This window comes from Ailuropoda melanoleuca, chromosome 8, assembly GCF_002007445.2.
Source record: "Ailuropoda melanoleuca isolate Jingjing chromosome 8, ASM200744v2, whole genome shotgun sequence".
NCBI classification, from domain to species: Eukaryota; Metazoa; Chordata; class Mammalia; order Carnivora; family Ursidae; genus Ailuropoda; species Ailuropoda melanoleuca.
The window spans coordinates 32,149,496-32,177,392 of record NC_048225.1 but is presented as its reverse complement, the minus strand read 5'-3'; the positions used below and the strand labels follow the sequence as shown (position 1 = coordinate 32,177,392).

The following is a 27,897-nucleotide window of genomic DNA, read 5'->3' as shown; positions in this document are numbered from 1 at the left end:
TTAATGGAGAACTTGAACTTCTATCTCTATCTGGCAGTAACAGGGTGGTTCCTCTTATTCTCTTCACAGACTATTGTCAGAGAAAGCCAGATTTAAAAAAAAAGTTTAAGTAAATTCAAGAATCTCATAACATAAAAGAATATGCCCAGGTTTCAATTGAAAAGTATTCATCATACCAAGAAAGATCTAAAATTGAATGAAAAAAGAAAAGAAATAGATGTCAACATTGAGATGACAGTTATATTAGAACCATCAAATTAAGATTTTAAAGCAGCAGCAATAATAACTCAACAGTCCATTATGAACATGCTTAAAACAAATGAAACAACAACAAAAGTCTCAGCAAAGAAAAAGAAATCTCAGCTAAAAATAAATGATACAAAGAAGATCCAAATGGGACTAAAAACAAAATAACCAGAATATACAGGTCAGTCTAGTTCACTATGAGAATGGAAGTTAGAAAAAATAATTAATGAACTGGTAGATAAAACCATAAGAAGACAAAACAACAGGAAGATAAAACAGACTGAAACAAAACAAAACAAAACAAAAGATGAACAGAGCCTGAGGGACCCATGCCATTATAAGAAATTACTAATATTTGTATCACTGGAGTCCTAAAAGGTGAAGGAAAAGGGTGTTGAGCAGAAAAGTACTCAAATAAATGGTGGCTGATAAGAAAATGACAGACAAATTTATCAAGAAACATAAATGTACAAATGAAGGAAACTGAGAAAACACCAATCTGAATAAACCTTATGAAATCTACACCAAGACACATCATAATCAAATGTGTGTGTACATGTGTGCATGTTTCTAAACAAACAAAAAAAGCATCCTGAAAACAGAGACCTATGAGACCTTACCTGTAGGAGAAAAATAATTTGAAAGATTTCTTCTAGAAACCATGGAGGTCAGAAGTGGCACAGTGTCTTTCAAGTGCTAAAGGAAAAGAATTGTCAAGCAGAACTGATGTACAAAAACTATACTTCATCAGTGAAGGAGAAATCAAGACACTCTAGGTGAAGGAAAATAAAGATAATTTCCTGCTAACTGACGTAGTGCCAGAAGATAGGCTAAAGAAATTTTTTCAAACAGAAAATGAAATGGAATTTTGGGAAACCAGAAAAGAAAAGAGAACATGGTAAGCAAAAATATTGATAAATACAATAAGCTTTCTTTCTCCACTTGATTTCCTAATTTATGTTTTTTAATAGCAAATTTATATTTTGATAGTTGAAGCAAAAAACATAGCACTGTGTGATGTGGTTCTATGTAGACAGGAAATATTTTAAAATTATATTATAAATGGGGTAAGATAAAAGTATGTAGAAAAAAGTAAGGATTTTATAGTCCACTCAAACTGGTAAAGTGATGATGTTAGCAGACTGTGATAAGTTTTGTATATATAATGAAATATTCAGAATAACCATTAAATATATTAAAAATACACTAAAATGTGTAGATGAGTTAAAATGGAATTTTTAAAAATGTTCATGTATGAAAGTAGATAAAAGTAGAGAGAAAGAAACAGAAAAAAATATAAAGTGACAGGCTTAATCCTCAGCACATCAGTAATCGCATTAAATATAAATAGTATAGCTACACTAATGAATAGGCAGGAATTGGCAGAATATTTTTTAAATGACCCATTTAGTGGTTGGGGCACCTGGATGACTAAGCCTCTGCCTTCAGCTCAGGTCATGACCCCAGGATCCTGGGATCGAGCCCCAGTCCAGCTCCCTGCTCCGCGAGGAGTCTGTTTCTCCTTCTTCTTCTGCCCCTTCCTGCACTCCTGCTCTCTCTCTTAAATAAATAAAATCTTAAATAAATAAATAACCCAACTATATGCTCTCTACAAGATACTAATTTCAATTACACAATATAGGTAGTTTATATTCTATAAAGTAAAAACAGGAAAATATATACAAATATTAATCAAACGAAAGTAGGAGTGGCTAGTGTAATACAAAAAAAATAGACTTTAGAGCAAAAATAATAGTAATAATAATAATGAGATGGGGGCCCCCTGGGTGGCACAGCGGATAAGCGTCTGCCTTCGGCTCAGGGCGTGATCCCGGCGTTATGGGTTCGAGCCCCACATCAGGCTCCTCTGCTATGAGCCTGCTTCTTCCTCTCCCACTCCCTATGCTTGTGCTCCCTCTCTCGCTGGCTGTCTCTATCTCTGTCGAATGAATAAATAAAATCTTAAAAAAAAAATAATGAGATGGAGAGAAGCATTGTATAATGTTAAAAGGGTCAACCTTGCAAGAGACATGGAGCTTCTAAAAATGTATGAACCAACCAGTACAGCCACAAAATGTATGAAGTAAAAGCTGATAGCACTAAAGGAAGAAATAGACAAATCACAACTGGGGATGTCAAGACTCTTTTCTCAATAACTAATAAAACAAATAGAAAATTTCAAGGATATCAAATAATTCAACATTACAGTCAACCAACAGAATAAAATAGACCTTTATAGAACTCTCCACCCAGCAAACATTAGAACACATATTTATTTTCAGGTGCTCAAGGACCATATAAAAATACACTGGGTCATATAAAAAACGTCAACAAATTAAATTTTTAAAAAACTGTAACCATAGGTATTATGTTTTCCAAGCACAATGGGACTCTATTAGAAGTCAGTAGAATTAAGGTAACAAGAAAATCTCTTAAAATTAACAGACTTCTAAATAATATATGGGACAAAAGAAGAAGCCCCAAAGGAAGTTAAAAAATACATTGAGCTAACTGAAAATAAAAATGCAGCATATGGAAGTGGATGGGTTACAGCTACAGCAGTGTTGCCAGGAAAATTCATAACTCTAAATGTATGTGTTAGAAAAGAGGAAGTCTCAAATCAATAATACAAGCTCACATTTCAAGAACCTAGAAAAATAGAGCAAAATAAACCCAAAGCAAGCAGAAGGAGGAAAGCAATAAAGGGTAGAAATCAATGAAACAGAAAAAATAGAGAAAAATCAATGAAACAAAGAGCTTGCTTTTGAAAATAATCAGTAAAGTTGACAAATCTCCAGTAAAACTGACAAATAAGAAAAGAAAAATGTATACATTATGAATAATGGGAGTGAAACAAAGAGTATCACTATAGTCATTGTAGTCATCAAAAATTAAGGAAATTAAATTCATAATAAAATTTTTTCAGAGAAAGAATTTTCAGGCACAGATAGTTTTACTGCAGAATTTAATCAACTGTTGAAAGAGTAATTATCACTAAATATATAGAATCATTTTAAGAAATAGAAGAAAGGAAGATACCTCCTAATTTATTTTTTGAAGTAAGAATTGCCATGATACCAAAACCAAGCTACAAAAAAATAAATAAAAACTAAAGAAAGAAACCTACATTTCAGTATTTTTCATGGATATAGATGCAAAACTCCTTAGAAAAAATACCATTATAGTATTTAGCAATATATAAGAAGAATTATGCAAAATGATCCAGTGGGGTTGATCAAGTCTGGCTCAATATCCAAAAATCAATTAATGTAATCCAACACTTTATCGGGCTAAAGAGTGTAAATCACAAGATCATATCAATAAATGCAGAAAAATCATTTGATAAAATACCTTCCTCAACTTGATAAATAACATTTACCAAAAAACCCTACTGTTAATAATATTATGCTCAATGGTCAAAAGACCAAATTTCTTCCTCCAGAATCAGGAAGAAGTCAAGGATGTCTACTCTTCCCATTCTCATTCATTATGGTACTTGAAATTTCAGCCAATGCAGTAAAGCAAAAAGGAAATAAAAATGCATCCAGATTGGAAAACAAAAACAAAAAACAGTTCCTATTTTCAGATTACATGATTATGTACAGATAAAGTCCCAAATAATCTAAGCAACAACAACAATAACAACAACAATTATTCCTAGAGCACACTCTTTGAGTTCAGCAAGAAGATCAAAAAGAAATATACAAAAATCCATTGTATTACTAGATATTACCAATGAGTACATGGACACTGAAACTAAAACCACAATGGAATTTATAATTTCTGCACCAGAAGAAGATGTAGAAATATAATTTCAAAAATTGAAATTGAAGCAATACAAATAGAAAAGTAACCAAGGGAAAAAAATCAAACAATCTGTGTGTAGTGCTTTTGTGAGAAAATTTTTAAATTTTCATATAATCAAAATTGCCATAAGGTTTTCTGAGGAATTTGAAAAGATTAACATAAAGTGTATTAGAAGCAAAATGAGCAATAAACAAGACACTCCTGATAAAAATTAGTATGTGGATGTTTGCCATCTGATATCAAAATGATTTATAAAGCTATAAAAATTAAGATAATGTGGCATTGGCTCAAATAATAAATTAATCAGTGGCAAAACTGAATCTGTATGTGAGGGGAAAAAAAACAATTCTGGGTTAAATAATCCAGATTTACACCTAGATGTGAAAAGAAAAGCTGAAAAAAAAAAACATAAACAAAACCCACACAAAAAGAATATTTTATCATTTCAATATAAAGAGCATTTGTCAATGGATAAATTGTAAAATATTAAGTTAACAGAAAATCATGAAAAAATCAATTTCACTCAATTTAAGATACTTGGATTATCAAAAAATACTATAAAGGGGAAATGTTTTAAAGAAAGCCTCTACATTTTCTGAGAGAATTTGTAACACATAGAATTGAAAAATAATCTTGGTATAGAAAATGTAAAGAATGTCTATGAAGGGCAAAAATAAAAAATGGACAGACATGAATCACCTTCCTCTGCAATGAGATGTTATTTCATATTTGGTAGATCCTTTTTTAAAAACACGAGTGCCACATTTAGCAAAAATGTGGAACAAGGAATCATTTCTAAGCATAGGGATTCTCAAGGCTTTTAAGAAGAAAAGTGACATATCAGTTTTACATTTATAAAGAAAACAGGAATTAGCTTAAAGGATCAATTAGAGAAGGGCAAGAGAGGAGGCCAACGGTCAGCATTACAATGAATAGGAAATGTTTAAAAATGGAGAATAAGAGTTGTTGGTATAAGAGCAATATTATTTTCTGAGTTTAAAGTCTTGACACAGTTACAAATATTTTATTACTAAATATAAAATTACGTTACTATATAACAGGAGTAATGAAAAATTCCTAAAGCAATTTTAATCATGTCCTTGTTTTCCAAAAATAAGTTATTTGATTAGAACCTTGTTACTAATTTCATAATTTTTAATTGATGACTTATGGCCTAAAGGATTTTCTACCCAAGTACATAAAAAACCAATTGTGAAATTAGTAATACCTTAATGATTCAAGTAACAATTGTCTAAATTACAGCATATATTAGATTTCCTGGATTAAGCCTATTATACTTTACATTATTTTTAAATTTTATTTTGAAACTATGAGTCATCTGCTTTAAAAAATAAAGCTTTATAAGATGAATCCCCTCTCCAGATAGATTCTATGAATATAGGAGATAATATAAAAATTGGCTCCTTTTGTTTTTATGATTCATAAACTTCAAAGTTAATTCCTCTAATTGCTTAATATCTATGTACTTTTATAGTTCACAGGAATCCCATTTGATTATAAGATTTTGGCAATATTTTAGAGACTACATGAAGAAGTAACTGAATAAAGCAAAGAAAGCAAACTATTAGGAATTCTTATCTCTATATTTCTATTTTTCCATGTCACTGTGTTAAGGATTTCACTGTCCTAGGCATTTTGGTTTAGTCCTCTGCCTTATCATTTGATAGCTCCAAGATGAGTTGTTATAATTAGATAAATCACATTTTCATTGACTGTGTTCAAATGTTGGGTAAGCATGAAGAGGAACAAAAAGACATTCTCCTCATGTCACTCTTGCCTGCATCAGGGAAGAAATTTTTTTCTAAAATCTCTGAAACAGGGGAACCTGGGTGGCTCAGCCAGTTGAGTGACTACCTTTGGCTCAGGTCATGATCCCAGGGTCCTGGAATGGACCCCTGCATCAGGCTCCTTGCTCAGTGGGGAGCCTGCTTCTCCCTCCTGCTCTGCCTGCTGCTCCCCCTGCTTGTGTGCTCTCTCTTTGTCAAAAAATAAATAAAATCTTTAGGGAAAAAAAATCTCTGAAGCAGACTTTATTTGTGTGTCATTGTCCATCCTTTGACCAATCCCTAGTAAAGACATAGGGTCTCCATGACTGACTCAGGTTAACCATAATGTGTCCCTTGGAGCTGGACACATTATTTATCAAGCAAAATAAACAGTAATTAGTTATCTGCAATAGAAATGATGTTGGCATGTAACAGGGAGGTCAACTAACTTTTCCTGAAGGCCTGTCTGTGTCACTTACTGTGCTATAAACTTTCTGTAGATTAGAGGAGAAAAGGGCAAATCTGGTACTTTAAAAAAAATAGTATTTCTGATATATATTTTGTTTTTTCTATCATCTTTAAATGTTAACACATTAACAACTTTAATATATTTAAATGTTAATGTGTTTAAAAACCTGAATTCAATAAACACAGCATTTGTAAAAGGATGCTGAAAAAGCAGCAATATTTCAAAAGCTTCTGTATTATAAATTAATTTAATCATTGTTTTAGAATGCATATGTATTTGCAGGGTATGAATTCAGGTACAAGTGAAAGTTTCAAAAAAACATGCCCAAGAGATGCACGTTTATTGAGAACCAAGTTTTTAAAACCTAATTTTAATACAGAGTAGTATAATGAAAAGTAAATTTGAAAATAATATTGTGAACTTAGATGAAACACTAATTAAAGCACTTTTTTTTGTGTGTTGTATTTCTTCTTTCTTTTCTGATCTTTACATGTAGAGTTTATACTCTTTTGTACTCCTCAGCTCATACTACACTGTATTCATATGTCCATTCAAAGTTATTCCTTCTGTATTTTATTTACTGTCTTATACTGTTCCATTTCATTCTATTGTGTTTTATTCCCCCTTTTCTTCTGGTCTGTTCCTCTGTACCCTTCCATCCCCATATGGACCTACTCTCCTTATCTAGGGTTAAATGGAAAATATGCATGAAAACTTATCAAATATGGAATATTGTTGAGTAAATATGTTTTGATTTGCAGACATACTTAAATATGAATCACATTATTTTACTCCTCTTTCATTCTTGGCACTAATGTTTTGAGATAGAACCATGCTTCTTTATGCTTCTAAATTGTTGCTCCTACTGCTCAGGAGTATTCCACTCACATTTTATTTAAGCATTCTTTATGTAATGCTCAGTTTTGAAACCTGAGATTACTCATTGTTATAAAGAGTAATGATGTGACATGCCCTTACACAAGTTAGTTTTTTTTTTTTCCACACCCACAAGTAGGATCAGTTTTTGTATCATCAGTATATTGTGAGATACCTCTCTAGGGATTTAGAAGATGGTATCTAATACAGAGAATTAGGTTAACAAAACTCTTGGAAAGGCTTGAGATCATATAAGGAAGACTGTTGTTGCTCTCGGATTCCCTGCTGGCTTCCATGGCATCAAGATGATCTGAAAAAAAAAAAAGAAAGAAAAAAGGAAGAAGAAGAAGGAGGAGGAGAAGAAGAAGAAGAAGGGGAAGGAGAAGAAGAAGAAAAAAGAGGTGAGGATCTCAAACTACCTCTAATGTTCATGGGTAGGTGACACGCAGGACACCTCTAAGGCTGCTGAAAAACTTCACATCTGCTGAGTCCTATACCATTGCTTGTTGCTGTCACAATAGCCCCTCTACCTTCCAAATCACATGCTACTGCTTCTTGTTGGAGAAATCTAAACAATATAGCAAAAATTCTGGAAAATGTATTCCCATATATGCATCATACTCCATATGATATAGGGGAGAATAGAGTATAGAAGAGAGTAGAGATTACAATTTATTTCCTAAAATGAGTATCAACTGTATCAGACTTCAGCGTGCAAAATTTAGATAAATATTGCTTTATAGAAGTCTACAAATGGTTGGTCATCTTACATAATCTTGGTAAAGCCTAAAGTTGATCTCATCTCCTTGTCCTTTACTTGAAATGACACACATTTCTGCCATTCAAGGTACATGAAACTAGGATCTTACAAATGTTTTTTTATCTTTATTTCACTAATTTCTAGTAAGTCAAGAGTATCTATTCATATGCTTATTAGTCACCCAGGCTTAAATTTTTAACTGCTCATTAATATGTATTGATTATCTTCTCTTGGTTTTCCTAATTATTTTTATTTAATTTAGATGGTCTTAGTATTTTTTAGATATCCATTGCTTGGCCATTTTGGATGTTATAAATATCTTCTTCCAGTCACATTTTTTAAAAAGATTTTATTTATTTATCTGACAGAGAAAGAGAGAGAGCACAAGCAGGGGGAGTGGCAAAGGGAGAGGGAGAAGCAGGCTCCCTGCCGAGCAAGGAGCCCCATGTGATGCGGGGCTGATCCCAGGACCCTGGGATCATGACCCGAGCTGAAGGCAGATGCCTAACTGACTGAGCCACCCAGGCGCCCTCCCAGTCACATTTAATTCTTAACATCAATTAACATCTAGTGAATAGAAATCATCATTAATCTCAAGGCTTATAACTTTTTATGTCTTTTTAAAAAATTACTTCCCTAACCTTTGATATATGACCCCCACATTTTCTTCAATTAATATATTATGTTTACTTTTAGGAAACTTTCATTACTATTTGCTTGATATTGTGAATTTGAATAAATATACATTAAAATGGGCTTCTTAGTCTGCCAGCAATAACATGACTATTTTATGTAATTGAATTTGTAGACATCACTTATAGTGTCATGGTAGAGTTTTACTGTATTTTCTGAAATTTCTTTTCTTTTTTTAAAGATTTTATTTAGTTATTTGACAGAGAGAGAGAGAGAGAGACAGAGAGGGAACACAAGCAGGGGCAGAAGGAGAAGGAGAAGCAGTTTCCCCACAGAGCAAGGAGCCTGATAGTGGCTCGATCCCAGGACCCTGGAATCATGACCTGAGCAGAAGGCAGACACTTAACAACTGAGCCATCCAGGTGCCCCTATTTTCTGAAATTTCTGATCTTTGTTTATAAATTCATTTAAAGTTTGTTTAATGCTTCTTGGCATATTTACTTATTAATCTAGAAACAGTTCTGCTGGGCTACAGATTGATCTGCTCACCTACACCCCTCTCAAAACTGAGGGTCCTTTCTCTGCCTTCTGTATGTTCTTTCCTTCATTAATCAATAAAATAAGGATATGCCCACCAATATTCTTTTGTATGGAGGAGAATAACTTTATGATGGAGGTATGAGCTAAAAATAAACTCCCTCCCCAGGGGACAGAAATAGAGATGCCATGTCATTTCTTGATAATGTCAATTACAAAACACTCCTCCACTTACCACACCTTCATAAAATATATCTTGGGATTGGGCGAGAGATTCAGTTACTGTTTAAAGTATCTGCATTATCAGGAGTACACTGATCAATCTTTCACAATAGCTATGAATCCAGAATAAAATTAAAATATTTCTATAAAAAGAGTTGAAGCCACCAGGCATCTTATTTCATGGATGGAAGTAAAGTTGAAATAACATATTTTGGAATTCATTAATTTGCTTTTACCACAGAGAACAAAAATTATATGTATTTATAGCCTTCCCACCTAACCACCCTACTTACTACAGATATTCCCTCTGCCTGCTCAGTTCCTGGGCATTTGTTGTCCCCACTGTTGATAGTGGAAGGGTAAGCAGGACTGGCAGAACCAGAAGGTCTACAGTGAGTTATATGATGAAGGCAGAGCTGCTGTAAGAAGAGAAATTAGGAGAATAATTGGAAGGTATAAAAGAAGTAAAGGAACTAAAACAAACAGGTGCATATGTGTCCTGATACTGGGAGTATTTAGAAAATGAGATCTGGGGGGTGGGGTGACTGCCAGGCTTGTGAAATGCTGAGAGAAGACTTGGGGAAACAGGATTGGAGAGAGAGCTGGTAAAAGTTTGTATTAGAAATGTCTGTGTCTGAGAAGATTTGCTCCTTTTAATGCTTTACTGAGGCTTAAATTCTTAAACTATCTCAATTTTCTTTTCTTTTTTTTTTTAAAGATTTTATTTATTTATTCGACAGAGATAGAGACAGCCAGCGAGAGAGGGAACACAAGCAGGGGGAGTGGGAGAGGAAGAAGCAGGCTCATCGCGGGGAGCCTGATGTGGGGCTCGATCCCATAACGCCGGGATCATGCCCTGAGCTGAAGGCAGACACTTAACCGCTGTGCCACCCAGGCGCCCCTCAATTTTCTAAGCAAGTCTGGTGATTATTTAATTATAACTGTGCTCAGACTTGGCTGAGGGTAGCTCAAATTCATTTGGGTTCACTAACTCATTTTACCCTTAGAATAAAAATTTCTACCAAGTAAGTGTGACATTAAGTTATATTCCCTTAACTTACTAAGACTGTGTGCATGCATGTGTTTAATTTTAGAAGACTTTTAATGACAATTTCCCTACTGATCATATGGAATTCTGTATTACATTGCTGAAACATATGCTTAAAACATCATGGAAAAGCCCTTTTAGAAAAATGTTAGCTCAAAAGTTTACCATAAGAGCCTATATTCTTACAACAGAGGTAGCTAAATGATTTCTATACAATGAACTTATATTAGCTATTTTGATTGATGTAAGTGACAAATCAGATCTAGATTTGTAAATAAATGGAGATAGTAATACATGCTTTAATCTTATCAACACAATTGGTTAAATCATTCTGATTCAGAAAACTCACATTGCCCAAAACTAGAAGGTGAGCCTAGGACTCTGTGGTTTCAAAGACCCTTTAGGAGGTACATGAAATCAAGCTATATTCATAACAAAGCTAAGATATATTTGCTTTTTTTACTTTCATTCTCTCATGAATATACAGTGGAGTTTTCCAGCAGTTACATTCCATTTGATATTGCAAAAGATTAAATGCAGTAGACAGGAGAACATCTGTCTTCTATAAGGACAGATATTTTAAAAGTTTTGAAAAACCTGAAATGATGCTAACCTTTTCACTATTTTTGTTTTAAAAATACACTTATTGTTGCATAAAATATCTTATTTATGCTGACATATATGGTTCATTATTGCTAGTTTTAAATGAATAATGAATAACTATTCTTAAGTGTCTCAGTTTTAGTTTCTTATGTGGTGAATATTAATAGATATACTCACCAACAACCAAAGCAATTTGGGATCTTGATACTGTTTTGGAGTGCAAAGTGGTCCTGAGACTTTAAAGTTTGAGCTTCTCAGTCTTAACACTTTTAGAATAAATATATAATATATAAATATCTTTGCTAAAGAATTAAAAATAGGAGATGATGAAGGAAGAAGAAAGAATAGATAAAAGAGAAAGAGAATAAAGAACACATTGCAAGCAGAACTGAAGGAAGGATGTTGGCTCACTATATTTCATGTGACATGTCAAATAGACAAATGTCTCTTCCATTGAAATAAATAAAACACAAAGAAGGTCAGAAGTCCACTGTCTACCCTCAAAACTACATTTATGCTTAGCCCAGTGAATAATATGAAATATAAAAAGTAAAATACAAGGGGGGCGCCTGGGTGGCTCAGTTGTTAAGTGTCTGCCTTCCGCCCAGGGCGTGATCCCGGCATTCTGGGATGAAGCCCCACATCCAGGCTCCTCCGCTGGGAGCCTGCTTCTTCCTCTCCCACTCCCCCTGCTTGTGTTCCCTCTCTTGCTGCTGTCTCTCTCTCTAATAATAAATAAATAAAATCTTTAAAAAAAAAGTAAAATACAAGGACTTTTAAGATTAAAATGTAATAATCACTACTAAATATCTTTTTTTGTTTTAAAGATTTTATTTATTTAGTTGACAGAGATAGAGACAGCCAGTGAGAGAGGGAACACAAGCAGGGGGAGTGGGAGAGGAAGAAGCAGGCTCCCAGCGGAGGAGCCTGATGTGGGGCTCGATCCCATAACACCGGGATCATGCCCTGAGCCGAAGGCAGACGCTTAACCACTGTGCCACACAGGCGCCCCCACTACTAAATTTCTTATATTTCATTTTTGGAGTCATTAGGCACAACACTTTCTTTTTATTAAGGTTTTTTTTAAATTTTAATTCCAGGATAGTTAACATACAGTGGTATATTAGTTTCAGGTGTACACTATAGTGACTCAATAATTCTATACATTACTCAGTGCTCATCATGATAAGTGTACTCTTTAATACACATCACCTGTTTCACCCTTCCCCACCCCACCTCCCCTCTGGTAAACGTCAGTTTGCTCTCTATAGTTAAGAGTCTCTATCTTCGTTTCTATCTCTCTCTCTTTTTCTCCCTTTGCTATATTGTTTTGTTTCTTAAATTCCACATATGAGTGAAATCATATGGCATTTGTCTTTCCCTGACTGACCTAATTCATTTAGCATAATACTGTCCAGCTCCAACCATATCACTGCAAATGGCAAGATTTCATTCTTTTTATGGCTGAACAACATTTCATTGTATATTTACCACATCTTTATCCATTCATCTGTTGATGGATATTTGAGCTGCTTCCATAATTTGGCTATTATAAATAATGTTGCAGTAAACTTTGGGGTGCATGTATCCGTTTGAATTAGTGTTTTTCTATCCTTCGTGTAATCACACAGTAGTGTGATTACTGGATCACAGGGTAGTTCTTTTAACTTTTTGAGGAACCTCTATACTGTTTTCCACAGTGACTACAAAGAGCACAGCCCTTCTACTTCATAATAGTTTCAAGAGTTTTATTAATTAAAAAAATAAATAAAAATAAATGCATGAAAATCATTAATTAAAAACCTTAAAAGTCACTGAGTGATTTTAAAATATGACACAGAGACATGGTACTTATGGCAGAGTAAGCATGTTTTTGTCTTTTGAAAATGTATAAAATGAAATGTTGAAAAATGAAGTTTCCCCAGTGTATACATAACTCATAGAAAATACTAATAAGCTCATCACTGTGCCAATCTGATACCAAATCACTAAGTCTATTTAGTGCTTATAATATAGTGTTGCATTGATTTAATGATGCTATTAGTGATATTTGTGGTGATTGGACTGGCATAAACAATTAGTACTTAGGATACTGTTTCTCGGTAGAAAAAACACCTAATTCCACTAATTGCCTCTAGTTCTGCTTCTATTAACTGCACACTTTGTACATGCTAATAATCTTATTATCAGCTGTTGCTGAGTTAATTAAAAGTCATGTCTACAAGCATAAGCCAAAATAAAAATACACATTCTGCTCAGCTTTTTATGTATTAAATAAAAATTTCATAAGACCATCTTTAAACATTCATCTTCAGAAAATGCAAAAGAATTAAAAAGATGTGTGTGCCAAATTAATTTATGACAAGCTCAGAAGTTGTAAAAATAATTTTGCATTCACATTATAATAGTTAAGAATCATACCAGTCCATTGGTTAGTATAGAAAATACCTGCTAAGTTTTCAGAAAAGCATTGTTCATTCTTTGCATAAAGGAATATGTCCCCAAACTCTTTTTATTTCCTTTTCTCCCCCCTGAAAACAGCTAAGATACATTTTAATTTGTTTTGCAAATCTCGAAATTAACCTGAAATACATTTTTTGGTTGGTATCTTACTATTTCAGATTCTAATAAATCACTTCTAAGTAAATGATACAGATTGAATAGGGAACTCTTCCGCTTCTTTTTTGTTCATTTGTTAAAGCAGAATTATATATGACACCATATTTGTATCTAGAAACAGTGACTTGAGTTTTAAGCTTTTATTATTATAACCCATCATTAGTGACAATGTACATATACTGGACATTATTTTACAATTATGAAATGTCACAGTGTATTTTAGTTACATTCACTTGTGTTAATATTCATAAAGAAATAAAGATGTTAGGTATCACTAATCCTAACTGAATGTTATTCAAGGAGAATCACTCTAATTGGGACCAATCTAAATGAGCAAAATTTTCTATGCTTTTAATTTATTCCTTAAGCATACAAGCTGTCTACATTCTCTCAATTGGGAATTGATAAGTGTTAAATTGCTATAAAATGATACACATGTTGCAGCAGACTCCATGTCATAGCGTACTTTTGTTTAAGAACAAATCTTAAAATTTAAGAGTAAAATGTTATGTATCTATGTATATGGGCATATACAAAATATTTATATCTAATTTGTATTTAGATTACCAGAAATTGAATTCCTAAAATCTAATTTTCTTTCTAACAACAGTAATAGCAACAACAGAAAAGGATAAGATGATATGTTTGAGAAATATCTCTCCAGGAGAAAAACAACAACAACAACAACGACAAACAAAACCTTAACTAAAACAAAAACAAATTTAAAAATCAAAACAAAAAGCAAATTAAGGCTATTGAATTCAAGTTAAATTCAGCCAAATAAGGAAAGTTATACCAGGTGAAACTTTTTAAAATCTTTCTCTACCCTTCTATTTCACTAAAATAAACACCTAAATTTTGATGATCTTTTCACATTATCCATTGCCTTTGAGGCATTTTTCATAACTGCAACATACCTGTGTATACTCCTAAAAGCCAAGTCAAAAATGACTGTTTAATTCCTACCTTCTTTCACTTCTTTGAATTGATGCATTTGTGCATGCTCTACTTCTTGAAATTATCTCCAGCTTTAGCTTCCTTGACAAACTTCCATGGTACTCCTCCTCATACAAGATAGTACCTTCTCAGTGTTCACTATTCGTTCTTATTTTTCTGTGACTTTAAAACATGGTTTTCCCTGAGTTTCCATTGCTGGCCCTGACCTCTTCTCATGCTATCATTCTCAAGGTAAATATTTTTATTCCATGTGTCAGCTACCAAATGTACCTGATTACTTTAAAAACAAAATCCATGACCTCTGAATATAGGTACTCAGTATTATTCAGCACAACTTTCTTAACTGTTGCACAAATGAACGTATATCACTATTATCTCTCTCCCTCAAGTACTACATCTTAGCTAAACTCACTACTTTTGAGCAGCTAGAGTTCCCCTTTTGTTCCACTTAGCACAATGGGTTTGGTATAATTTCTTGTTTACTTGATTAGGTCTCCCAGTGAAATTCAAGATCCAGGAAGGCAGAGTCTATTCCTTGCCTATTTTGTTCACCATGGTATACCTAGTAGTGTGGTCCTAGAAAAAAAGTTAATGCGCAGTGACTCTTGTCTGTCACCACCCCACATGCCCAAGTCGTTCACACATACTCTTGATTCCTCATCCTAGAAGTCTCTGGGATCCCCCAGCTTGCCACATTTCTAGTCTCCATTTTATGATCCATGGATACAAATACTATAATAATTCCCTAAGTGATTTCTCTGATTCAAGACTATTCATCTACAGAACTATCTTCTCCTGATCAAAACTTTTCAATGATTCCAGTTCCTTAAGATGATATATAACTATTTTCTTAATGGAACTGCTACTTACCCCAACATCCCCTGCTCCACATTTTCCAGAGGCTGTGTCATCTATCCATATTCAATAATTTTAATGAATTTCTGGAAAACATGGGACAGTACACTGTGTTCCTGTCACAGGGCTAGATAGGCATAGGTATCTATATAAATACAGACATAGATCTTGAAAGATAGGGGTATGGGTATAGACATAGATAGATATAGGTGTTAAAAAGGAAGCAGAATTTGGGACCTTAAAATATGTCTCTTTGGCATAAAGACTATCCCGACTTGGTTATTTTTAAGAAACTGTAGACACAGCAGAAGTTCTGGAAACTGAGCAGAAGTTACCCTTTTGCATTTATGTTTATATGGGAAATCTCTTTTGTAAGCATGCCTCTCTCACTGTACCAGGAAGAGGAGGATATCCAATTCTTTGGAAACTGTTATCAATGGTGAAGACATGGACTTATATCTGCATCACAATCTTACTCTGGTTTACTGTGTTTTTCCTCCTATAAGTAACTCCCCACCCCCAACAACTTCTTTTGCCTTTAGCAGAAAATGGCATTTCAGGTGATGGCTTTGACCATTTTGGGGAGTTACTCAGTTTTCCTGGGTATTTCCCATGTATACAGGAGATACACAGGTTATCAAATTTCTGTTTGTTTTTCTCCTTTTACTCTGTCTTTTGATTACAGGGTGTCTCAGCCAAAAACCTAGAAGGGTAGAGAGAGAATGATTTTTCCTCCCCCACAATATGTGGTTGTGGATATAGATGTAGATGTAGACATAGATATTTTTAATCCCCTCTGGCCAATTCTCCCACTTATTCTTCTCAACTACTTCAGATGCATGTCCTTGGTGAAGGATTCCCACCAATGCACAGAGAAGTGTTCTCTCATGCCTTTCTATGGAATCCTGGGAATATCTCTGTTAAAGCACTTCAGAATTGCATTTACATGTCTGTACTATAGGCTCCTTGAGAGTAGAGATGGTATATCATGTGTATTACAGTGTCACATAATCAGTAGTGAAAACATTGGTTAAAAGAGTGTGTGAATTAAAATAATTACAATTTGTATTATCAAATTGTATAAATCAAATTGTATCAAATTGATAAATCTACCATGTGAAGAGAAAGAAATTTAATTTAATTAATTTATTTAGTTTTTTTTTTAAGATTTTATTTATTTATTTATTAGAGAGAGAGTGAGTGAGAGAGAGCACAAGCAGGGGGAGGAGCAGAGGAAGAGGGAGAAGCAGACTAACCCACTGAGTGGGAAGCCTGACATGAGGCTGGATCCTGGGACTCCAGGATCGTGACCTGAGCAGGAGGCATACACTTAACCAACTGAGCCACCCAGGCACCCCAAGAAATCGAATTTTAAATACCTTTGTCCATGTAGCACCAACACAAAAAGCCTCAAATTAGGAATCTTGTAAATAAAAATTCATTTCAAAACTGTTGTCTTAAATATAAGTCTACTAAAGAATAATTAGCATAAAAAAATCAATCCCCAGGTAAGATACAGAAGGAGTAAATATTTACTTATGCAAATTATAACTCAAGCAACATTTGGAACACCACTCTTTTCCCCTGTTTTTTTTTTTTAAGATTTTATTTATTTATTTGACAGAGATAGAGACAGCCAACGAGAGAGGGAACACAAGCAGGGGGAGTGGAAGAGGAAGAAGCAGGCTCATAGCAGAGAAGCCTGACGTGGGGCTCGATCCCATAACGCCGGGATCACGCCCTGAGCCGAAGGCAGACGCTTAACCGCTGTGCCACCCAGGCGCCCCTCTCCTGTTTTTAATCTGATAACTTACAAGTATGATATATATTAAGAAGGCTTTATAGGTGAGAATTGGATTGTTGTTAAAATCCAATTGCTCTGAGATTTTAACAATAAACTATTTTGAGTTTGTTTGAATTTCTTCATATGAACTGAAGATCCTAACTTAGAAACATCTTTTTTTTATAGGAAATAGTCAAAACACTGGCTTATAATGGAAGCAAAACAATGAAAGTTCAAATTTAGGTATGTAGGGAAACATAAGATTGAAATGCTTGGTCATTTCTACGAGAGTCAGCTCCACCCTCAGTAAGCAAGACAGTAACCCCACTAAAAAGACAAGCCCAACTGAGATATCAGAAAGAATGTCTCCTAATTTTGTATGGCATGTTAACTGCTTTCAACATTAAAAATATTTCCTGTTCTTTCATTAAAAGAAAAAACACTTGTGTACACAATCTGCAGTAAAGATTCAGTGAGAAAATGAAGCACAAATGTGTTTTATTCAATGTCAGAATATATCAAAGTCAACAATTTAGACTTAAAAAAGAAAGAGAAAATGTATTTCCCATTCTGTCATAAAGAGCATATTTCATTTTGAAGTAACTAACACAATGAGAACAAATCAAGATAAGATTTGTGTTTATATCAATCAGCATAAGAGAATCAGAGAAGTTGAAACTCTCATTCAGGTCATATGGGCATACAGGTAAAGGTTTTAAACGGGGAGGCAGAAATGATCAATCCTGTATGGTGTGGAGAAGATGAGTTCACTTAGCTTGCTCAATTTTGAGGCTCATTGTGTGTGTTCACTGCTTTCCCAGGAGAACATGTGCAAAGGATAACCAACAGGCAAAGTCCATCTGGGAAACAGAGATAGTGGTCTAGAGTGGAAACCGCTATACTGTTTTAATCCCCCCAGTGATTACTCTGAGAATCTGGAAATCAGAATCTTTTTGCCCTTATTAAGAGAGTAATTCTTTGGTCAGCAAACAAGATTTTTTCCATTATTCATCTAATATTGTAAAACTTCTGATTTAATGATTTGTCTATTAAAGTTTTCAAACTTCTAGTCAAACATGCACTTTTCACTAATACTAATATCTCCTTACACATTAATTGTGCTGATGCCACTGTAAAATGACCACACTTCCTACCCTTCCGGGCTTGTCACTGTTGGTAGCATTATCCTAAGGCTCACTATGGGTACAGAACCACACTGCTGTCATTTTTCAGCAAACATTGTCAATTTTTTCTTGTCTCATATTGTTTTCCAGTGGTTTTGATATGATTTCTTCTGCTGCTGGTTTCTTATCAGTATTTGCTACCTAATCAGTTACCATCATTTAGCACAAGCCTCAGCTAACCTGATGCCACCTTGTTCAACCTTCTAGCTTTCCCTGGGGCTGTCCAACATAGACTCCTTTTACTTCACTACAAAACTGTCAGCCTTTGCAAGCTAATAATTAATAATCAATTAATATTTGATAATAAAGTTGCATTATATTATAGTTTGTTAACAGAGGTGATTTATTTTCATCTCTTTAGGAATAGCTCTTCACCAATTGAAAACTGAGAACAGGTTCACGGTGTATGATTCTTTCCTTTCATATAGAGTATGTGTATGCACACAAATGATATGGCACAGGAAATAATGAAAAGGTTTATGAAAGCAGTGACATGTAGCTATATGACACTGACTAATTTTTGTTTCCATATGAAATGAGCTTGGGAACCTTTTAAGAAAGGTGTTATTTAGGCATAAAATATTGTGGTTATATATGTATTTGCATAGCTTATAAATTATATCTTAAAATTTCACAAACACAAAGCATGTTTTCACTATTGTCAGCAGCGAAGTCAATGTATTCCAGAGGTGGCCTCCTGTGTTACTAAAACAATTCCCAGCAGAGTCCTGATCCCTTCATTGTTACCAGTTAGGAGGACCAGAGCAATGGTTGGTGGTAGGTCAGATAGAAAGAATATAACCCCATTTCTGGGGTAAAAATTAAAAAAAAAATCATTTCCTGTCACCATGTCGGGTTAATGATTTTTTAAATTTATAAGCAGAGCAAACCAGGTATAAATAGAACCAATGGCAAAAAATTTGGAACTTCAAAATGTAATCTCTTACAAACAAAACACACTTATTGTTAAAACTATGTATTTTCTTCCAAAATCATGGGTGGTTGTATGTCATTTGGCATTTTATTATTCAGGCAAAATATTAGAATGAGAGAATATATAGTTCTTCACTTTTTGAAGTATATGAAAAAAATTTTTGTTAAAAGCTCATATTTAAATTCATTCATCTTGTACAGTGCTTAGACTAGTCATTTCCTAATAAACATTACTTGAATGAATCATATGTCCCAGAGAATATACAAAAGCCATAAAATGCCAATGAATAGGCATTTTATCTTGTTATATACTTTATCCTGTTATATACTTGTACTAAAATAATTTTCTATTTATTAGATTCTCTGTACACAGGGTCTATTCTCTGCATCTGGTACCTAACTCTTCATTTTGTGATGATTTGATTGATTTACTCTAACCTAAACAGGGATGGTTTAGTGAACTGGTTAAGAACAGTCAGTGGAGGCAGAATATTTGAATTTGAGTTCCGCCTAGACCATTAGGGTAAAATGGAACAATTCATCTAAAGCATACCTATTTAAACGCCTAGTGTATACCTAACCCTCAACAAATGTTAATAGCTCTTATTTTGCCTCATAGTGCAAGATCACCTACCAAACATGTGACATTTTACAACTTTCTGATGTGTTTATTAGATGTTTGGATTAAATTCTATATGTAACTCTTCTTGTGTGTCAATCACTAATTTGGGGGTTCCTCTCAGGTCCTGAAAAATTAGAAAATCCCTAGGACAAAACCTGAATGACATTCCTAATTGGAACACGAGTGCCACCTAGTGGTCATATTGATAACGACAGGCTTACTGGTGAACAGAAAAGTAAGTGGTGAAAATATTCTGCTTCTGCTTCACAGTGCAGTCTCTTGGAATGAATCTCAGACAAGCAAATGAGGTTTTCCTATACGTACAATACAAAACCAATAAAAAAGTTTAAACACAGAAATTCAGCAGACTGTGTAGAAAATTTAGTTCCTGGTCCACAAGAAGCATACAGTCTAGCTCTCTATATAAAGACCCACATAAAATTCTTAAGCTGGGTTATAAATATGAGTGAAGGAAAAAATTAATCCAGATATAAATGAGACCACGGACTAGAAAGATGGGCAGACAGTTATGGAGCAAAATTTATTTTGAAGAGAGATTATTTTGATTTTGTGCAAAAAAAGTCAAATAAAGGTCAAGTGGTGCACCTATAAGACCAGAAAGAGATGGAAAATGATCAAAATACAACACATATATGAAACTCCTTTAAAATAAGACACAACAAATTAGAACATAAGAAAGCAGTAGGGATTTCTATTCCAGATTGAAAAGATTGGTGTGTAAACAGAGAATACTTGGAGACATACCTGCTGGGAACAAATGAATCTTAGGTTTTGTTTCTTTACAGAAAAATGGAAATGAGATATCTATAACAGTAAGTCTATTAAAACTTATAGGCATCCTGATACTGAGGATATACCCAGGAAAAAATGCAAGAGTTTATCTGACCAGCTGCTGGATAGAAACGAATAGTATAAACTTTACTTTTAAATTAATAAGAGTTCACCCTTTACTCCTGTTTTGTAAAATCTTAGTTTAACTGACAGTGTTTTTTGTTCTTTCCAAAGGAAAAACATTTTTTGTTAGACCAATATATCACAGAGGACGAGCATGAGGACCACTTAGAGGACGTCAGTCATGCCCATGGCTTCCACAAGCGAGAGTTTGCGCTATGAGCACCAAAACTGTCAAATTAGAGCTCTTCCCTCATACCTCTTAATGCTTTTGGTTGCAGATGTTACGAAGACATCCACAAAGTAGGCTGTGTTCTTTAGTGTTGGTTACTGAAGCAGCTGTTAAATTAATTAAGTCAGTATATTTTCCAAGTCTGATTAAGATATGTTTATTTCTGCTTTCACAAAACAGCTGTGATGTAAGTACTAAAACTGATGTTCTAAGAAACCCAAAATAAAATTAAAATCATCATATGTTGTCCAGTTCAAGTAAAAGTTTACTTTTGGATCTTCATGTTTTAGTTATATTTATAGGGAATGCATGTGCATATTGCTAATGCAAGATTAATTTAATTTCTAAGTACTTTCATGTTCACATTTTTTTAAACATATAACAGGGATTAAAACATCAGAACAGAAAAATGCAAATGCTGAAAGTGGCTACAATGAACAAAGCAGGTTATTCAAGAAAGAGGATTATACTTGATTTGAATTGAGTATTGCTCTCTTGTTTCCCTACATGCTATGACAAAATTTGTTGACATGTAATGGTAGTAATGGTCTCTTAACTAGAACATAGAACCTTAGTTGAATCAAATGAAAGGAGAGGAAAAGGAGGGCATGATTTAAAGAAAAAAGATCTGTAACACAAATAAGACAAAAGCTTAGAGGCAACTCAACTGCTACAGATGTGCTGCATCTGCTCACTTGCCCACTGGGGACCAGGAGATAAAGAGATTAAGACATTTACACAAAGATGGTGAGACAACAAGATCAGATAAGCAGCATGACAGCTGGGTCAAGGTACTGTAACTATAGCATGGAGAAATGACTCACTAAATCTCTAACCCACTTACAAACAATATTTTTAATTCATTTAATGTTTAAATGATATTTTATCAGGGTAGACAATGAGCTAGTTATTTTTAAAACGTCACTAACATTCTGAAATAGAGAGAAACAAGCGATCTTTTTAATAATGACCTTTTTAAAGTAAATAGCATTGTGATTTTATAATGCGGCATGAATACCTATGACTTTTAAAGATAATTCTAAAAGCAAAATTTTAAATCCCCATTTTCACATGAGAATAAAAGAAATGATTAGTTATGATGCACGTGGAAAGATTTGACAGGTACTTGGAAAACATGAGTTAGCTTGTTTCCTCTTGGCACACGTTCTCCAAGAAAATTTTTCCTGCTTCTTACTTTATGCACTGCTGTTTTTCTCTCTAATTTCAAATGTTCACCTGCTTATACCTGAACCCTCTGGATGTAATATGATACAAAGGCACATGACCTATAGACCAATTTAAAAATCTGCAGCACAAAAAGAAAAAAAATTCCACGATAGCAAAATTCTAAATTTTTCAGAAAGCTGTAGAAGTCAGACTCATATTGTCTATCGTACATATATAGATGTTAATATAGAATACATGTAATACTAATATAGAATATAGTTGCATCATATTATAAAATTAAACATTTTTAATTATAAAATAAATGAAAATAAACAGTCATCTGTCTTGCTGAAATATATCCATGTAATCCAGTCACCCTTACATTATGTCTTGAAATTAACATTCTAAATTCGAACTGACAGAAATAGATCTTACTATTCCTAATTAGCCAGATTCAACAACTCCTTTCTCTCCCTCTAAATTATCAGATAACCTCAAAAGGAAAAGTGCTCTACATCATCTATTTGTTACAAAAATACCTTCAGGCCCAATTCCCATGATAATAATTGTCTTTTTTATAAAAAGTCAAAACATCATATGCCTTTAGATGATTTTATTTAAAATAATTTGCCCACCTATATCATTTGAAACATAAATTTCCTCGTTCCTGTTAACGGTGGGAGGTTACCACAAATCATGTGACTAATAGTGTTTCCTTCTTTACATTGGCTACTGTCTTAATGGTAAACTTAAGGCCATTTTTAAGACAATATAAAAGATTTTTCTGTCTAAACCCCACTCCTGGCTATCACTTTACCCTATGTCTTGATTTGACTAACCCACACTTTTTATTAATTTTTAAAAATTTTAATAAGCCAACTTAAATCTTTTCTGAAATGATAGTTGAAAGAAAATATATGAATTATATGAGGTAATGACGCGAATGCCAAAATTTTCAAATAACTTGCAATATAAAGGTATTTGAGGAAGTAAAGAATACTATAAGCAAGCTTGCCTTCTGTATTTCCTATTAAGGCTGAATGTGCTCAATTATAACGAACATTTAAAAACAAAAACCTCATTGCACAAGAAAAAAAATGCTTTAAGCTTTCAGACTTTGAATCTATTTTGTGATATATTTAAAGAGGTTCTAAAAGTCCTGGTGATTCTCTCTGTGAACCAACAGCCTAACACAGGAGTGGAGCTAGTGAAGCAGAGAAAAAGCCCAGAGAAGTCAAATCTCGGCAACAATCCCTCAGTTAACACATAAAGAAAATAACCTAATTACTGGAAAGCAGGAAAAAGAAAATAAAAAGTGTGGAAGAGTAGAGAAGCATTAAATGTGAACACACAAATTCGTCTTTGCTATGGAATAAGAAATCAGCCTAGATTCTGAGGGTGGCCATTAAAAGCAGAGACTGGATGTGCATACAACATGTGTGGATGATGAGAAGCCAAGAAACAGGAAAAAGACTAATTTTAATTACCAGAAAAGCAAGAGAAACAACACAGAGCTGGTGGTAGGAAGGCTTCCAGCTACAGGCTGCATGGCACTGTACTCTCCTTACCAATTAGACCCAGTCAGAACCCACTGAGGGATTAAGGGAGCAGAACAATCAGCCTCAGTGCAGGGTCAGGATGGACTCAAACACACACGAAAACCGGACACCACCGACACCGGGTATGACCTGAGGCTCCAGCACAGTTTCATAGACAGACGTACAGAAACAGAAAACGGTGTGTGGGATTTCTTTTCCATTACATACAGGTGCTAATCGCATTATCTATGGAAATACATTCCAAAAGAAATGTAATATAATTTTTGTAACAAACACTCAACAGCAAAGGACTCAAGAGAATTTGAGAATGACTCAGGGATTGAGAGACGAAAAGTAGAGGGGAGGGCTCACAGAACAATAGCACTAAAGCTGTCACACTGAGGATTTACTACCTGTGTTATTTTTCCAATTACATCTATTGTGATATAAAATTTCAGAAAAAGGGCTGCTGTCTGAGACTGAGCCGACTGTTTCCTTAGCTTATTCAGGACTGACACGGGGGGTGGGTGTGGGATCAAAGAGAAATAAAAGAGTCAAAGAGCCTAATCGTCCTTAGATAAAACTCGCAAGTGTATGAACAAAGAGACGTGCTGCCCAGTCAGGACGTGGGCAAATTCTCCAAAGTGAGAAGTGCGCTGCCAGCCAAGCTTAGTGAACGCATCAGTCCGTGCCGCGGCTATCTGGGGTAAAAGCCACGGAGTCGGAATCAGGAAGAAGACAGACAGCCGCCGGCGAGCAGGGGAAGGAACTCTTGTCTGAGATCTCCCGTGCCGTCACCAGCCAACGTATTTGCCTTGTAAGCTATGAATGTTAAATTTGGAAAGGTTGCACAGCCGAAAAGCAGGGGGGAGGAGAAGCCCTCCGTACTTCGGCGCGAAGGGAAATTGACTAGTGAGACGAGTAGAGAAACGTATAAAACCCTTCTGGAGGCAAACAGACCTTTCAGCTCGGGGACATGCTAAATGAACCTTTTCAGCGAGAGGCAGTGAGGCGCAGGGCGCGGGCGACAGCGACAGCGGGGGCGAGCGGGGAGGGGCGAGGGACCGCTCCGGGAAGGACACAGCCAGTCAGAGGCGCGGGGCGCGGGGCGCGCGGACGCATTGGAGGAAAACACTCGAGCCCCAAACGTACCAGCCTGAGGAGGCGCCGCACCTACTTCCCAATATAACCAACTACGGAGTGGGGGCGCGTAACTGCGAGAAGGCAGCAGCCAAAGTGCCATTAAAGCTCGGGCGGAAAGGATGAGTTACCTGGGTCCCCTCTTCAGGGAGAAGCAGGGCAAGCCGGAGGATTCCCTCTGAATGATTAAAAACTCCGCAATTCTCTTCTGCCACAGGCTGAGTAGGACTGAAGGAACTGCTCTATTTGAACTGTGCTGACAGGCAGGAGGATGGGAGACAGGAATTGAGAGTCACAGAGGAAGGACAGGGGAGTCTGGCATCTCATTGGTAAGTGGCTGGCATTCCTTTGCCAGTGACTGCTTTCTGTGATTGTGCACTTCATCTTCCAGGCACTTATAATTTTTGACACACTCGCTTCTGCAAAGCCATCTTTTCTTGCCATGTTGCCAGAATTTAAAAACTGTAATGTAAAGCTTTTTTTTTTAAACATGCATTTTTTTTTTCTCCGCTGGGATTTTATGTCAGAAAAGTTGAAGCAAGAGTAAATATAACCTATTTGTTTATGTCATCATGTCATTCAAAATAAGAGTAAACAATTCCTGCAGGTAAAAGGCAAGGTAATAAATGCCAGGTGAGGGTAAGAATTTTTCTACAGAAGAGACTAAAAGCTCAGAGAATAGGATGTGGTTCACAGATACTGAATGTGTGCCTTATAATTGAGCAATGTATTTGTAAGAAGAGAGGCCAATAACGGGGCATCTGGTAATGCAATAACTTGTTAAAATTCAGGAGGGATGTTCTATAAGTGGAGTTCTGTAAAGTTCCAGAGACCAAAGAAAAACAGTACCTTGGGTTATGCTGTGGTGTTTTCTAAATGTTGCGTAGAAATGTGGCAGATTTTTTTTAAAGAAAATAAAAATATGTTCACACATCCTTATTGAGCTTTTTGTTGAAAAGTGGAAGAGAATATTAATTTGCATAAATATGAACATGGTGTACAATAAGCTGAGAATTACACTGACAATCTCAAATTTTTTTAATTGTTTAATTTTATTTTGGAAAAACAGGATCCACTAAATATTTTTAAATTATTTTATTTCAAACTTTTATAACCTCTTTAGCATGAAAAATACAATACATTGTGGTAATTTAAATGCAGGTTTGGAAGCAAAAACTTTTAAGCTGTTGTATATGAAATACCTTACCTATATTCAATCCATCTGTATTTTTTTTTCTAATTGAAAAGATAAAATAATTTAGAGATATCATACTTCCACCTTGATTCTTAATTTTAACTGTGGAAACAAGGATGAAAAAAGTAGATGTTCATTAGGACACTAGCATAAAAAAAACAGATAAATAGTAGGTCAAATTTAAAAATTAATGAAGGTATAATTGATTACTATTGAACTGTGACAGAGGTACAGAAATACTTATGATTGTCATAGGAAGTTTGAAGGAGTCCATCATGATTAATGTTGTGACTCTGAACATAAAAGAATCAGAAACAACTAGGTCATTATTTTTTTTTCAAAGTGCCTGTAGTCAATTTGAAGCAACTAACGACTATTTCTTTGCATATTTTCTTACTCTGTACTCAAATTATTGGAAGTTCTATGTGGACCATTATATTGAGTCTCAAACTTGGCAGGTTGTGTTTCCTAACTCAACTGGGAAAAAAACTCTAAAACAATATGACTGTGTAAGAATATGCGACATAAAGCAAATGATTAAAAAATAAAGATATTACATACAAAGACCAGCCAAGTCTAGTGAGGGAAACAAAGCACAAAATGCAAAGTTAAAAGTTAAATAAAGGAAATGTGACATAAAAAATGAAACAGAATTTGAAAAACAACTTAAGTGGAGTGTGGTAAGATGATATTAAAGCATATTTGAAATACGCAAATATTTGAAAATCGGTGAAATGTTTATTGCAATATAAGTATCAATGCTTTTTTTTTTTTTTTTGCAGGGGTTAGTGGAGACTTTAAATTGTTCTAAATTTAAAACTTCTGAAAACTAAGAACTGAGAAAAAGTGCTAATTTTAATTTTTTTCTTTGATTGCATACACAATTGAATAGAAAGAATTCTCAAAGTTAGAAAAAAGAATATTTATCCTGATAGATTAACTAAATGTCAGACTATGTCTATAAATTATGAGGCACATGTTACACTATAGTACATTTGAAAATAGATCTGGGAAAGTACAGCTGTGGAATTTTTAAAATGGATCACTGAAATACCTTAATGTTTCTCTACCAAAGCAACCCTTCAACTATGAGGTGGTCTGAAATCTTTATCAGGTTAGCAAGATTAACTAAAATCAAATAATGAATGTACACATAGGCTATGTTTATTTAACAAAATGATTAAAAATTAGTTGCTTTTACACATTTACTTCAATTTTATGGGCCCAATTAAGTAAAACTGTTTATTAAAATGTTTATTAAGATGGCTAATATCTATTCCTTTAAATGTATTTTTTATTTAACATTTTGGAAAATCTTTACCTCCTTTAGGTTAGAAGTTAGAATGTGGTTTCCTCTCAAAACTGATTTAGTGATAAGGACCAGAGGGTGTCAGTAAAGGGTAGAGGGCTCTCCAGATGAAGAAAGTAAGGGGATGCTATGCTGGTCAAGTCATTTTGGAGTTTGTCTTACTTCTAGAGAAAACAAAAGGTATGTTTTTGTGAATAAGAAAGAAAGAAAGAAAGAAAGAAAGAAAGAAAGAAAGAAAGAAAGAAATTTGCCTAGATGGCTGTAATAGTGTAAAGATGATTTGACATTTAAGTTCCATTTACTAAAACAAGTTTTATAGCAGCACTTAGTGGTCCCCATGCATCAAAATTAATTTAGGATTTTATGAGGTCAAGATGATTAAAATGTGATTTGCTGAATCCATTCTACCACACATATTTTGATTAACTATATAGTATTTGAATTGTCTGGTTTTTTAAAATAT

At 34.4% G+C, this 27,897-nt stretch overlaps 1 protein-coding gene across 1 annotated transcript in view; it reads left to right on the top strand.

Annotated features, from left to right (window-relative positions):
* The first annotated feature begins 24,969 nt into the window (after nucleotides 1–24,969).
* Nucleotides 24,970–27,897, top strand: part of CNTN5 (contactin 5) — a 1,363,322-nt gene continuing 1,360,394 nt past the window's right edge. Inside the window, exon 1 of the mRNA XM_034666129.1 lies at nucleotides 24,970–25,259. The gene's annotated coding sequence lies outside the window, so the exon portion shown is untranslated. The remainder of the gene's footprint in view (nucleotides 25,260–27,897) is intronic.